The 12,585-nt window shown below is 39.7% G+C and overlaps 1 pseudogene; it reads left to right on the top strand.

Moving 5' to 3' along the window:
- Positions 1–9,206: 9,206 nt before the first annotated feature.
- LOC128057117 (uncharacterized) lies at positions 9,207–9,316 on the top strand (annotated as a pseudogene).
- Positions 9,317–12,585: the final 3,269 nt, after the last annotated feature.

Below are 12,585 nucleotides of genomic sequence, written 5' to 3'. Positions count from 1 at the left end.
AGCTCAACATTCAGAAAATGAAGATCATGGCATCTGGTCCCATCACTTCATGGAAAATAGATGGAGAAACAGTGGAAACAGTGTCAGACTTTATTTGGGGGGGCTCCAAAATCACTGCAGATGGTGATTGCAGCCATGAAATTAAAAGATGCTTACTCCTTGGAAGAAAAGTTATAACCAACCTAGATAGTATATTCAAAAGCAGAGACATTACTTTGCCGACTAAGGTCTGTCTAGTCAAGGCTATGGTTTTTCCTGCGGTCATGTATGGATGTGAGAGTTGGACTGTGAAGAAGGCTGAGCGATGAAAAATTGATGCTTTTGAACTGTGGTGTTGGAGAAGACTCTTGAGAGCCCCTTGGACTGCAAGGAGATCCAACCAGTCCATTCTGAAGGAGATCAACCCTGGGATTTCTTTAGAAGGAATGATGCTAAAACTGAAACTCCAGTACTTTGGCCACCTCATGCGAAGAGTTGACTCATTGGAAAAGACTCCGATGCTGGGAGGGATTGGGGGCAGGAGGAGAAGGGGTAACAGAGGATGAGATGGCTGGATGGCATCACGGACTCGATGGACATGAGTCTGAGTGAACTCCGAGAGATGGTGATGGACAGGGAGACCTGGAGTGCTGCGATTCATGGGGTCGCAAAGAGTCGAACACGACTGAGCGACTGAACTGAACTGAACTCACATCTGTATATAACAACCCCTGCTAAGTCGCTTCAGTCGTGTCCAACTCTGTGCGACCCCATAGACGGCAGCCCACCAGGCTCTGCCGTCCCTGGGATTCTCCAGGCAAAAACACTGGAATGGGTTGCCATCTCCTTGTCCAATGCATGAAAGTGAAAATTGAAAGGGAAGTCGCTCAGTCACGTCCAACTCTTCGCGACCCCATGGACTGCAGCCTCCCAGGCTCCTCTATCCATGGGATTTTCCAGGCAAGAGTACTGGAGTGGGGTGCCATTGCCTTCTCCAATAACAACCCCTAGCTGCTCATAAATTTTCAATGCCGTTCCTCACCTCCAAGAGAAATAAAGATGCCTCACCCAAGAACAAGCCACATGATGTTATCCCAAGCTACCTTTCTAAGTTTCTTTTTCACGATTGCCAGACAAGACCCTACATTCCAGATCCTTCCCCAGCTCCTACAACTTCATCTCTTAGCCCTTCTTCCTTTGCCTAAATTTCTGTGTCTTCTCTGTCAGAGCTTATGCCTTCCTCCAAGGTCAATATCAAAGGTAATTTTCTTCATGAAGGCCATCTTCATCCCACTCCCACTTAGATATGAATATTTCTCTTTGAATCACCATTACAGTCTGAACCATTTCCTTTCTTATGGTAGAGTGTATTAGCTATTCCTTTTTTAATAGTACATGTTCCATTTTTTTTCCTTCAGTTGATTAGATTCAAGCCATCAGGAGGATAAAGGTCCTGTCTTATTCATCTTTGCATCTCCAGAATCAAGGCCAGTTAAAATTTAAGAAAATCAAACCTGCTTTTCTCTCACAGAAATGAAAGTTAAAGTAAACAAAGGCTAGAGGCTTTTGTGTTAGCTTAGAGGGTAAAGCATCCGCCTGCAATGCAGGAGACCCGGGTTCAATCCCTGAGTCAGGAATATCCCCTGGAGAAGGAAATGGCAACCCACTCCAGTACTCTTGGCTGGAAAATCCCATGGATGGAGGAGCCTGGGAGGCTGCAGTCCATGGGGTTGCAAAGAGTCAGACATGACTGAGCGAATTCACTTCACTTCTTCTAATGGCATTTGGATTCAAAATCAGTTTCTCTTCTACATACAGAAATATAATCATTCCTCTGTCTTGTAAGACAAACTATTATCCCACTGATCACAAAACTGAAACTAGTTACCACTTTGAAAAACCTTGAAATGGAATGAAATGAGGTAGAAAGCAATGGGGTAGCTTTTTTGAAGACATACCATAATATATAAATTGCTATATTACTACAAAATCATGGTGACACATTTTCCTAATCAACTAAAAAAATATATTACTTGGGCTACTAGAAAAAAATATACAATATGCACTCTACTTGTAAGATTTTCAAACCCCTAAAAATACTACTCATTAGTTAGTTCAGTTAGTTCAGTCGCTCAGTCATGTCCGACTCTTTGTGACCCCATGAATTGCAGCATGCCAGGTCTCCCTGTCCATCACCATCTCCCGGAGTTCACTCAGACTCATGTCCATCGAGTTGGTGATGCCATCCAGCCATCTCATCCTCGGTCGTCCCCTTCTCCTCCTGCCCCCAGTCCCTCTGAGCATCAGAGTCTTTTCCAATGAGTCAACTCTTCGCATAAGGTGGCCAAAGTACTAGAGTTTCAGCTTTAGCATCATTCCTTCCAAAGAAATCCCAGGGCTGATCTCCTTCAGAATGGACTGGTTTAGAGGACAGCAATTTTTCTATTACGTTAGAAGTTCAGGCTCACATCAATAAATACATTTGTGTTGTTTTATCTGGATACTTGAATAGTTCCAAGCAAAAGCTTCCATTATACTGGTACCTTATTCTTCCCCCTCCTAAAATTTAGCTGCCAATAAGATGCCTCAGACCTTCCATCAGGACCTTCCATAATACAATATTTTTTTTTCCTTTATTCGGCCATAGTGTGAGGCACTTGGGATCTTAATTCCCTGATCAGGGAGCAAACCAGTGACCGCTGCAGTGGAAACATGGAGTCCTAACCACCTACTGCCAGGGAAGTCCCAATACAGTCTTAAAATGGACAAATTTTTGCAACAATGTGAATAATCTTTGCAGACAAGAGGGACCAGCAAGCCTGAAGAGATGAGTGAACCTGTTCCTCTGGACCTAATTGCCTGGCTGCAATCTCATTTTCCATCACACTTTATTTAACTTTTCTTTACTTATATCACATAAATTAACTCAGCAGCCATGCAGAATAATTTTGCTTCATTTAGATCTAAATTAATGAGCGTGATCACAAAGCCATGTGTACAATTTCAATGAAGATACACTATAATTATTCTATTGTACGGGTTAGCATTTCAGCCGTGTATTAATGTATTTTGAATGCGTAATATATGATGCTTTTGTGGTCTTCTGCCATAACACTCTACTGAAAAATGTCCTCCAGTTAAGAAATACTAAAATAAATTATTACACACAAAAGAAGGGAGAAGAAAGGGGAAAAAAATTGAAAGACTAAAGAAATGACAAAGGGAGACGTGCACTCCCAGGAATTCATTTCCTCATATAAATTTTATTTCCAGATCGCTTCATTAAGTAATGCATTAAGTTGTGCAACAATAGATCATATTTTTTTCTCAGCACTTAAGTGAGGGGTTTTGCAGAGAGGGAACTCTGGGCATTTGAGCATATGTAAGAAATGGAGAAGAGAAATCACAAAGGAACATAGGCATTTATGTTTCGGCAGTCAGTTATGAGTTATGCCAGTAAGTATCAGCTTGAGACCATGAATTGTTTCTGCCCAGGCCATACAGTTCATGGAGCCCTGCTCAGGGAACACTACACCCTTAAGGCAGGCAATTATATGTTTTTAGGATTAATCCCAAACAAGACAATGTTTCAGAAATAGACACACTCTCTTTTTGAAGAGCTTTTAGTCATAAAAAGTCATTTTTTTTTCCTTCCCGACCCCTTAATGCCTTCTAACCCCCCCTTCCTTTCCCCTCCTCTATAAAAGGTATAAAACAGTGCTTCCACCTGCTAACACTCACAGACCAATAACTTTAATTTTTGGCACTTATTTACAGGCTGAATAGACCCATCCACACCTGCTTTCCCCTTAATTAGCTGGCTATCTAAAGCCTGCAGATTGGAGGCTGCCAGCTTCCTGAACGAAGAGGAAGATCATCTAGTTGCTTATGTAAGAGAAATGGGGGTGGGGAAAGGAGGAAAAAGGATCTTTCTTTTAGAGAAACCAGAGAGAGAAACATTACTACAAAAGGAAGAATCGCTCATGAAGAATAACGGAGCAATATGTACATATTATTACATTTTATATATATATATAACATATATTATAATATATATGTTTATGTTTTAAGTGACTCAAAGCCTGAAAAATAAACAACAGCCCTACCTGGCAGTGGTACAGTCATTTCTACTTAACAACACCTGAAATCTTCCATGATATCGAATATTTTTCCCAATGTGTTACTTAAGATGGTGCCCCACATGTCCTCCAATAGGTGAAGTGACCCCTAATAGAAGAAAAAGAACTGAGTTGGGGCCAGATGTTCCCAAGGCTCTGACCCACCTCTAGAATTTGGAGGAATTGCATCACTAGGGTGTCTCGGTGTCCTCATCTGTAACGTGTGGGAGCAAATAGATGGAAACTGAATCCTCCTTTGACCTGAATATCCTGCTATCATTTCAACCCTTCCCTTCATCAAGAACTACCACTGAAGCAACACAAAGAGGCAGAGAAAAAAATTTTTAAAATCATAAAGAAAAGAAGAGTGCATTGTAAAACTTTGTTGCTTTTTACCTAACTGGAATGTGAGAAAAGTTTCAAACCAAAACAGGTAAATTTTAAGGCGGAGAGGAAATTTTCATGATGATCTACTTCAACCTTCTCTCATCGCAGATACGAAAACCAAGGGTTACAATGATATCTCTCCCAGCATCACAAAGTGCAGGCAAGACTAGAAATCAAGTTCAACTGCCTCGCTGCACAAATACCTGGTGGTCTGGTGATGAAAAAGAAAACAATCTAACTGTACGCACTTGTGGTTAAACTTGCACCGAAATACAATTACACTCATTAGAAAAGAAGAGCATGCTGCTAGCTAAAATTTAGGTGCAGGTTTATCTTTCCTTCAGAGTTTATAGTCTCTTTATATATGCAATGGGTGCTCAATATAAATTTGGTATAAATAAAAATGTACTCTCCAAAGGTCCTTCAAGATGGGTACTAAACCAGCATATCTGTACATTCCAGGTATGCTGCAAGCATACTGCTGGACCCTAGCCTTTCTCTGCTTAAATCACATAGATAGGTTCCACTGCCTTCAGGATAATTATCAAACTCCTGACCTGAAGGCCTTCGTGACCTGACCACTGCCTCACTTCTGCAGCTGTATTTCCACCTGTTGCTCACCCCCCAGCCACTTGTGTTTCTCAACCATATCGATCTAGTTGTAGTTTCACAAGCACAGGCCTCTCTCTCTCATTTCTCCACTTCCCTTCATTTTTCACCTGCACTCATTTCCACTTGAACATCCTTCAGGCTCTGTATTTTACATCACTTCCTCCAAAAAGCCTTATAGTTGACCTTTCTACAGTCAAGTTGTGCTTCCTAGGTGGCTCTAGCAGTAAAGAACCCCCTGCCAATGCAGAAGACATCAGAGAGCCAGGTTCGATTCCTGGGTTGGGAAGATCCCCCAGAGGAGGGCATGGCAACCCACCCCAGTATTCTTGTCTGGAGAATCCCACGGGCAGAGGAGCCTGGCAGGCTACAGTTCATGGGGTTGCAAAGAGTCAAACACGACTGAAGCAACTTAGCACATACTCATGTACGGCCAAGTTAGTTGATGCTGGTACTTACATCCACCTGATAATTACTTCACTATATTGTACTTACATTTCATTCATCTGTCTCTCCCACTACCCAGGAAACTTGCTAAGAAAAGGAGTTTTCTTCTCCATCAAATGCCCCATAGCAATCTGATAGATGCCTGAAAACTATGTCAATTAAATTAATATCAAAATAGCTGAAATTATTACTACATTACCATGAATTCCTGCACTCATGGATATTTTAAAGGACTGAACATGTGTTCTTACAATTCACATAACAAAGGGTCTTTTTCTTTAAAGTCTTTTCTTTATACTCATAGATCCATTAACTTTCCCAGGATCCTTCAAGCATCTTCAAATTTATGAGATTTGCTAACTGAGGTATGAATGCCTGGCTGTTGGCTAGGATCACCATTGAAAATTTACTATTGCTCTCCAGTCTTGTATAATAATCAATTCCTGTGTTCCCCGAAAGTCTACTGAAGAGACTGCTTAGGAGCTAAATCCTGGCACCCGACTACCTGATAAGTTTGTGATCTGCCACTTAACGTAACCTCAAGCAAGTTGTTTCACCTCTCAGTATGCTTCAATTTCCTCATCTGTAAAGTAAGATAATATTATTACCTATTTCATAGAGCCATTGGAGTTAAATTATATGTAAATTACATATGTAAAAATCTTATAACAGTAGGAATTGTTCAATGCTTGCTTAACATTTTTGTGATGATAATGACCACCATAATCAGTATCCCTAACCCACTCCAGTGTTCTTGCCTGGAGAATCCCAGGGACGGGGGAGCCTGGTGGGCTGCCGTCTATGGGGTCACACATAGTCGGACATGACTGAAGTGACTTAGCAGCAGCAACAGCAAGCATTTTATATGTATTATCTCATTCAATCTTCACAACAACTTAATAAAGGCAATATCTTCTCCATTACAAATTAATACATGAAAACTTGTAATGTCATTATGTGATTGTAATATCATTGTGAATTTCTGGATGTTGCAAGAGTTGTATCTATAAATGTCAAGATTCTACTATATATTCTTTCCCTACCTCACCTCTCTATCCTCTAAAGATAACTGCATCTCAAACATCCTCATTCTATCAAAGTTAATATGATTAAAATTAAGACAATTCTCTCAGTTATCCACAAGCACAAAGCTTTGGAATGATCTTCAGTGTGTCTCTCTGCCCAACAGGCAACCAATTCTCTTCTTTAATATCTCTTGTATCCCACTCACCTTTCCATTCCTATTCTGCCCTCTTCACTCAGGTCCTCATCATCTGAAAACCAGATGGCTGCACATTTAATAACTTTTGTTCTTAGTTTTAAAAGCACATCGGTTTTGTAGAGATCGGGGTCTACCTTCACATATAAATTTTTTCGATTAAACCAATAAAAGTCAGCCACAAACTTCTCCCAATTTCTGCATCTCTTCTGAAAACCTAAACAAAAAAAGTAAAATAAACCAAAAGGGGAAAAAAAAACCCTCCATTCCAAAGGTTCCTACGTAAACCACATCACACAGAAGGAGTTTCTGAAATAACCCAATGTGTCTGATGGGGAACATAAACCCCACATCAATTTGACTTCACACTTTACTAGTGACTTATTTGTGCTTGGTTTTTTCAGGATACTTTAGCAAGAAGAGGTGCTTACTTAGTGAAACAAATTAACTTCTCTTCCACCATTTGGTTTCCACTGTACTGATAGCTTTTTTAAGGCCAATTATGCTCGGAGATATCAACAAACCTTTTTTCTCTGCAGCTCTTATAAATAAACAGATAAAGAAAGATCTACCTCTGGTCTCTTATAGGGTTTATCAGTCTTTAACTGGCTACGACTCACCTCCAGTTAGATTTGTCTGATTCTTGTGACTTTTGGGTCATGATAAAAGAAGAAAGGAAAACAGTTCCAATGTTCATAAGCTGGAAAGCATTCTGGAGAGCAATCCAAGGACTACTCTCTATGAGCTCACAACTCCAGGGAAGCCACAAAGTTTAAATTATTACCACAACCTGACTGTATGTCCAGTCTAATAGACCAAATCCTATTTTATCTTCTTGAAAATCACCTCAGAGCTAGAGATGTATTTGTATACTGTCCCTGTATGAAACAGTGCATCACATGCAAAAAAAAGAAAAAAAAATTGTACCCAATGTCTGCAGACACTCAGTCTCCAAACAGTACCTGTTTACTTTGTTAATTGCAAAATAAAGTGCACATTTTTAAAGATGAGCATTTCACTGAGAAGGCTTCCCAGGTGGCTCAGTGGTAAAGGATTCACCCACTAATGCAGCAGACATAGGTTCAACCCCTGGGTCAGGAAGATCCCCTGGAGTAGGAAATGGCAACCTACTCCAATATTCTTGTTGGGAAACCCCATGGACAGAGGAGCCTGGTGGGCTACATTCCAAGGGGTCTCAAAGAGTCAGACATGATTTAGTGACTAAACAACAATCTCACTGAGGGGCTTTCCTGTGCCCCCTTGCCCCCATGGCTGCATTTAGAGAATTATAATACCTTTGTTTAATAATGACACCTTGAATCCACATAACTTCTCTCCACTCTAGACTCAGAATACTTTTTTACAGATACAATTTTATTTATTCTCAAAATATATCTATGATCCAAGAGTAAATTGTGAAAATTTTGAAACCATGGAGTTAATCAGAACTATTTTCCCCAGATTTGAGCTTTAGGGTAAATGAGAGAGAAGGGATAGAAATTTGAGAGGAAAGAGGAAATTCTCTGGTGGTCCAGTGGTTGAGACTCTATCCTTCCACTGAAGGGAGCATGGGTTTGATCTCTGGTCCAGGAACTAAGATCCCACTTGCTGTGTAGTGCAGTCAAAATAGAAATTTGAGAGGAAATAAAAATGGAAATATCTTTGTATTTAAGGAGTTCCTTTAAAACACATAAAGATAGTTTATTTCAAGATGTGTTTCCTATAAAAGTATTGCATTTGATATAATGATATATTAAATTTAAAGAAAGTAGAATCACATATAAAATTATTATTGAAATTGTTTAGGCTTTCTAAGCCAATATTTAAGAAGTGGAGAAATTCCTCCTAACATAGAAAACTAACTGCCTAATAGTAAAGAAAGAGAAAGGAGAAAAAAATGAAACATATAAGATGCTTGGTTTTCTGGACTTTAGTGTTAACTACTTTAAAATGTTTTCATTGAATTTGCTGAGGAAAAAAAAAAGACAAGGAGAATCTTCCAGAATACTCCTTTTTGCCATGGATGTTCTTTAAAATCACCTGTTACTCTGAACTGTTACCCTCAATGGCCTGAGTCTTCTAGTGTTCTCTTCTTTACATCTCCACAGTCTTTTGAAAACTATCCAATGATTTTAAGACTACTGTGCTTCAAAGTGTCCCAATATGTGATATTTCTAAGTGCAGACAGATTACTTTCATGTTGCAAAGTCAGTTCAGTCGCTCAGTCCTGTCCTACTCTTTGAGACCCCATGGACTGCAACACACCAGGTTTCCCTGTCCATCACCAGCTCCCAGAGCTTGCTCAAACTCATGTCCATTGAGTCAGTGATGCGATCCAACCGTCTCATCCTCTGTCGTCCCCTTTTCCTCCCGTCTTCAATCTTTCCCAGCATCAGGGTCTTTTCCAATGATTCAGTTCTTTGCATCAGGTGGCCAAAGTACTGGCCAAGACTGTACTTTCAGGGATCATTTCTATAGTTTATATTGCAAAAGATGAAATAAAAACCAGATGCAAGCAAGCAGAGGATTCAAGACTGGGTCATGCAGAGGGCTTGCTGCAGAAAGCCATGGATGATGTCACTTGACAAAAGGCCTGGGTGTGTGCTTTATTCTGCAGTAAGACAATGAAATCTTATGTTTCAAATCTAGTCAAATATAGTAGCAGCTTATTACCCCCACCTCTGCTTTTGAAAAGGTGGTTACAGATTGTTCCTCTGCTTATAGATTGTTCCAGAACTCTTGTTAGCCCTAAATCCACCCTGTACTTTTCTCCACTGTGCACAGATCAGTACAGGAGGCTGACGTGCACAGACCACTCCATCAAGAAGCTTCTCACACTCTGGTTTCTGGTTGGGTTCTCTGGGGAGAATCCATTAGAGTAGAGAGGAAATTGGAGAGTAGACAGAAATCAATGCAGACTACTCCATCAGCAAGCTTCTTACACTCCCCAAAGGGAGAACCCATTAGAGCAGACAGGAAATCAGAAAGAGGAAAAGATGAAGGTCAGGTAGTCGTTCACTCAGGTCCCTTCTGCAGTCACTGCAGGATGGATTCAGTCCTTAGACTGAAGGTTGCAGCTCCTGTCAAGCAGCCCTCTCCACATATTTCTCTCTCTCAGGGCTCTGAGTTCTCTTCTCCTCTGTCATCTGAACTATACCTTGTGGTTTGTCTACAATCTGAACACAATGTTGTAAATAGCTCCCTTATTAAACACTGTTCAAATTAGCCAATTTCCCACAAGGTCCTTGACTGACACAGATTATACTCAACTCCCTCTATGAGAACAAATCAAGAGGATGAAGCCATAACTACAGATTCAAAGTCAAAAGGAAATATACACAGAAGGCACAGCATCCATATTTGGGAAAATAGCACTGAGCTCTGAAAGCTAGGAAGTGCCCAACTCGTCTTTAAATGTTGTTCTGAACAATCTGCTTTTAAAATAGAATGAACAATATAATGTTTCCTAACAAGGCACAAAATAATTCTGAATAAACTTCCTTAGAGATAGTATGATAGAATTTAAATTCTAGGTAGCAAAATACAAAATACTTGTCCTAATAATGATTTTTATGATTCTCAAATATTTTTCCCATCGAGTACTACAACATTTCCAAATATTTCAAGGAGAAATAGAAGAGGAATTTTGAAGTTTTTCCTCCCTCCTTGCCCATTAGTATTTTTTCTTTTTTTAAAAAGCTTTTCTATTTCTAAATAGGCAGTCATTTTTAACCTCAGTTGAGAACTGGGGAAGCTGAGGCATGCAGAGATGGCACAGCTCACCAGTATTGGGAATAAACTTCCATCAAAGGTCATCCAGCTCTTCCCAGAATTCATACCTCTAAGCCTACCTGCTGAAAATAATATGATTATCACGACTCAATGATAATATCAAGTAATTCCTGATAGAAGTTGTCCTCCGACCCACAGTGCTGATAACACTTATTCCACACACACATTTTAATAGTCCATTTGGTCCTAAGCCAAGGCACAGCCCTGAGCTACGGCCCTAAATGAATTCCCCTACACTTTTCATTTCTTCTAGGGAATTGGACTAATTATAGTGACTACTTTGGAGAGAGCGATAGTTTGAAAACATTGCCTGAGGGATACAAAAGTTGTTTTATTTCACAATTAGGCATTTCTCTCCCAGGGGCATTTTATAGTCATGGTTTGAAATAACAGCCATTATTTTATTACAATTTTCTATTTTTTGCACATAAAAATATTTAGAACATGTTTTTCGCGGAGTTTTATTAGTCATAATGCCAGGAAGCGCCTGGTGTTATGGATGATGGAATTATCTTTGAGGGCTTCCCTTTAGTGTTATTTCTTCCTTATAGTCTGCATTCTCTCAGTGTTTGGTACTGGAACTGGAATTTAAAGTGGAAATTGAATATCCGTCTGCTTGGGGAAGTGACCTGTACATGAGGATAAAGTAGACCCCACCCATATGTCTTTCCAATTCCTTTCCCCTAGTCAGCATTATATCCCCTTTGCCACATGTATACCTACTTATACCATGGTTAATGCTCTATTAAGAAGAACTAGAAACATGGAATCAATTCAGCAGGCACAGACGCAACAACTCAAAAACAACAGGTATTAAATAATGCCCTCATCAAGCAATTGGATTAAACCTCCCTCTTGGGAGATTTAATAACCACAAGGTTGTGTGTATGCACTGGAACACACACACACACATGTAGAAAATAGGATAATGAAGTCATGGAAATAGAAGGGATTGTCTCATATACCTGGGCAGTTCTTTAATACAAAACAGGAATTGCCTCTATAATATCTATCAAGTTTTTACATAAATTCTTCTAGTGACAGGGCACAAGTTACCTTACAACACACACCATACTGGTTCTGTATGAGAATATTATTCCTTATGTAGAAATAAAAATCTTATTTCCCCTTCACTTCTGCACACTGACACCAGTTCTCCCCTTTGGGGATACATAGAAAAGTTCTAATCCTTCTAATACATGACAGCCCTATACTACAAATGTTTGGAAAATAGTTATCAGTCCTTTATGGTGAAGAATATCATTTTCTGCTATCTGGTACCCATCCTTCTTCTTACCCTTCTTCCAGTAACAGCATCTAATTTTCCTTCACTGCAACACTTTCCTCATTCTTATTCCATGTGGCTTTTTGCAATTGGAGGTACACACTGCTGGAACTGTCGATAAACATATATAGAATTCCTGTCCCAATGGTCAGTTTATAACTGGGCATTTGGTGAAAACTAAATCAATGAGACCCAATTCCATGTATTTTTTCATAGAACTTTTGAGAAAGAAAAGCTCTTTTTTTGCTCTAGGTTATTAGTTTTATTTCTTTTTTTAAAGACTTCTTTTGATGTAGATCATTTTTCACATCCTTTTGAATTTGTTACAATATTGTTTCTGTTTTATGTTTCAGTTTTTTATGGCCCTGAGGCATGTGCAGAGTACATCATGAGAAACGCTGGGCTGGAAGAAGCACAAGCTGGAATCAAGATTGATGGGAGAAATATCAGTAACCTCAGATATGCAGATGACACCACCCTTATGGCAGAAAGTGAAGAGGAACTAAAAAGCCTCTTGATGAAAGTGAAAGAGGAGAGAGAAAAGGTTGGCTTAAAGCTCAACATTCAGAAAATGAAGATCATGGCATCCAGTCCCATTACTTCATGGGAAATAGATGGGGAAACAATGGAAACAGTGTCAGACTTTATTTTTGGGGGCTCCAAAATCACTGCAGATAGTGACTGCAGCCATGGAATTAAAAGACGCTTACACCTTGGAAGCAAAGTTATGACCAACCTAGATAGCATAT

The sequence above is a fragment of the Budorcas taxicolor genome, chromosome 11 (genome assembly GCF_023091745.1).
Source record: "Budorcas taxicolor isolate Tak-1 chromosome 11, Takin1.1, whole genome shotgun sequence".
In the NCBI taxonomy this organism is placed as follows: Eukaryota; Metazoa; Chordata; class Mammalia; order Artiodactyla; family Bovidae; genus Budorcas; species Budorcas taxicolor.
The sequence above is the reverse complement of the archived record's forward strand: the minus strand, read 5'-3'. Positions and strand labels throughout refer to the sequence as shown.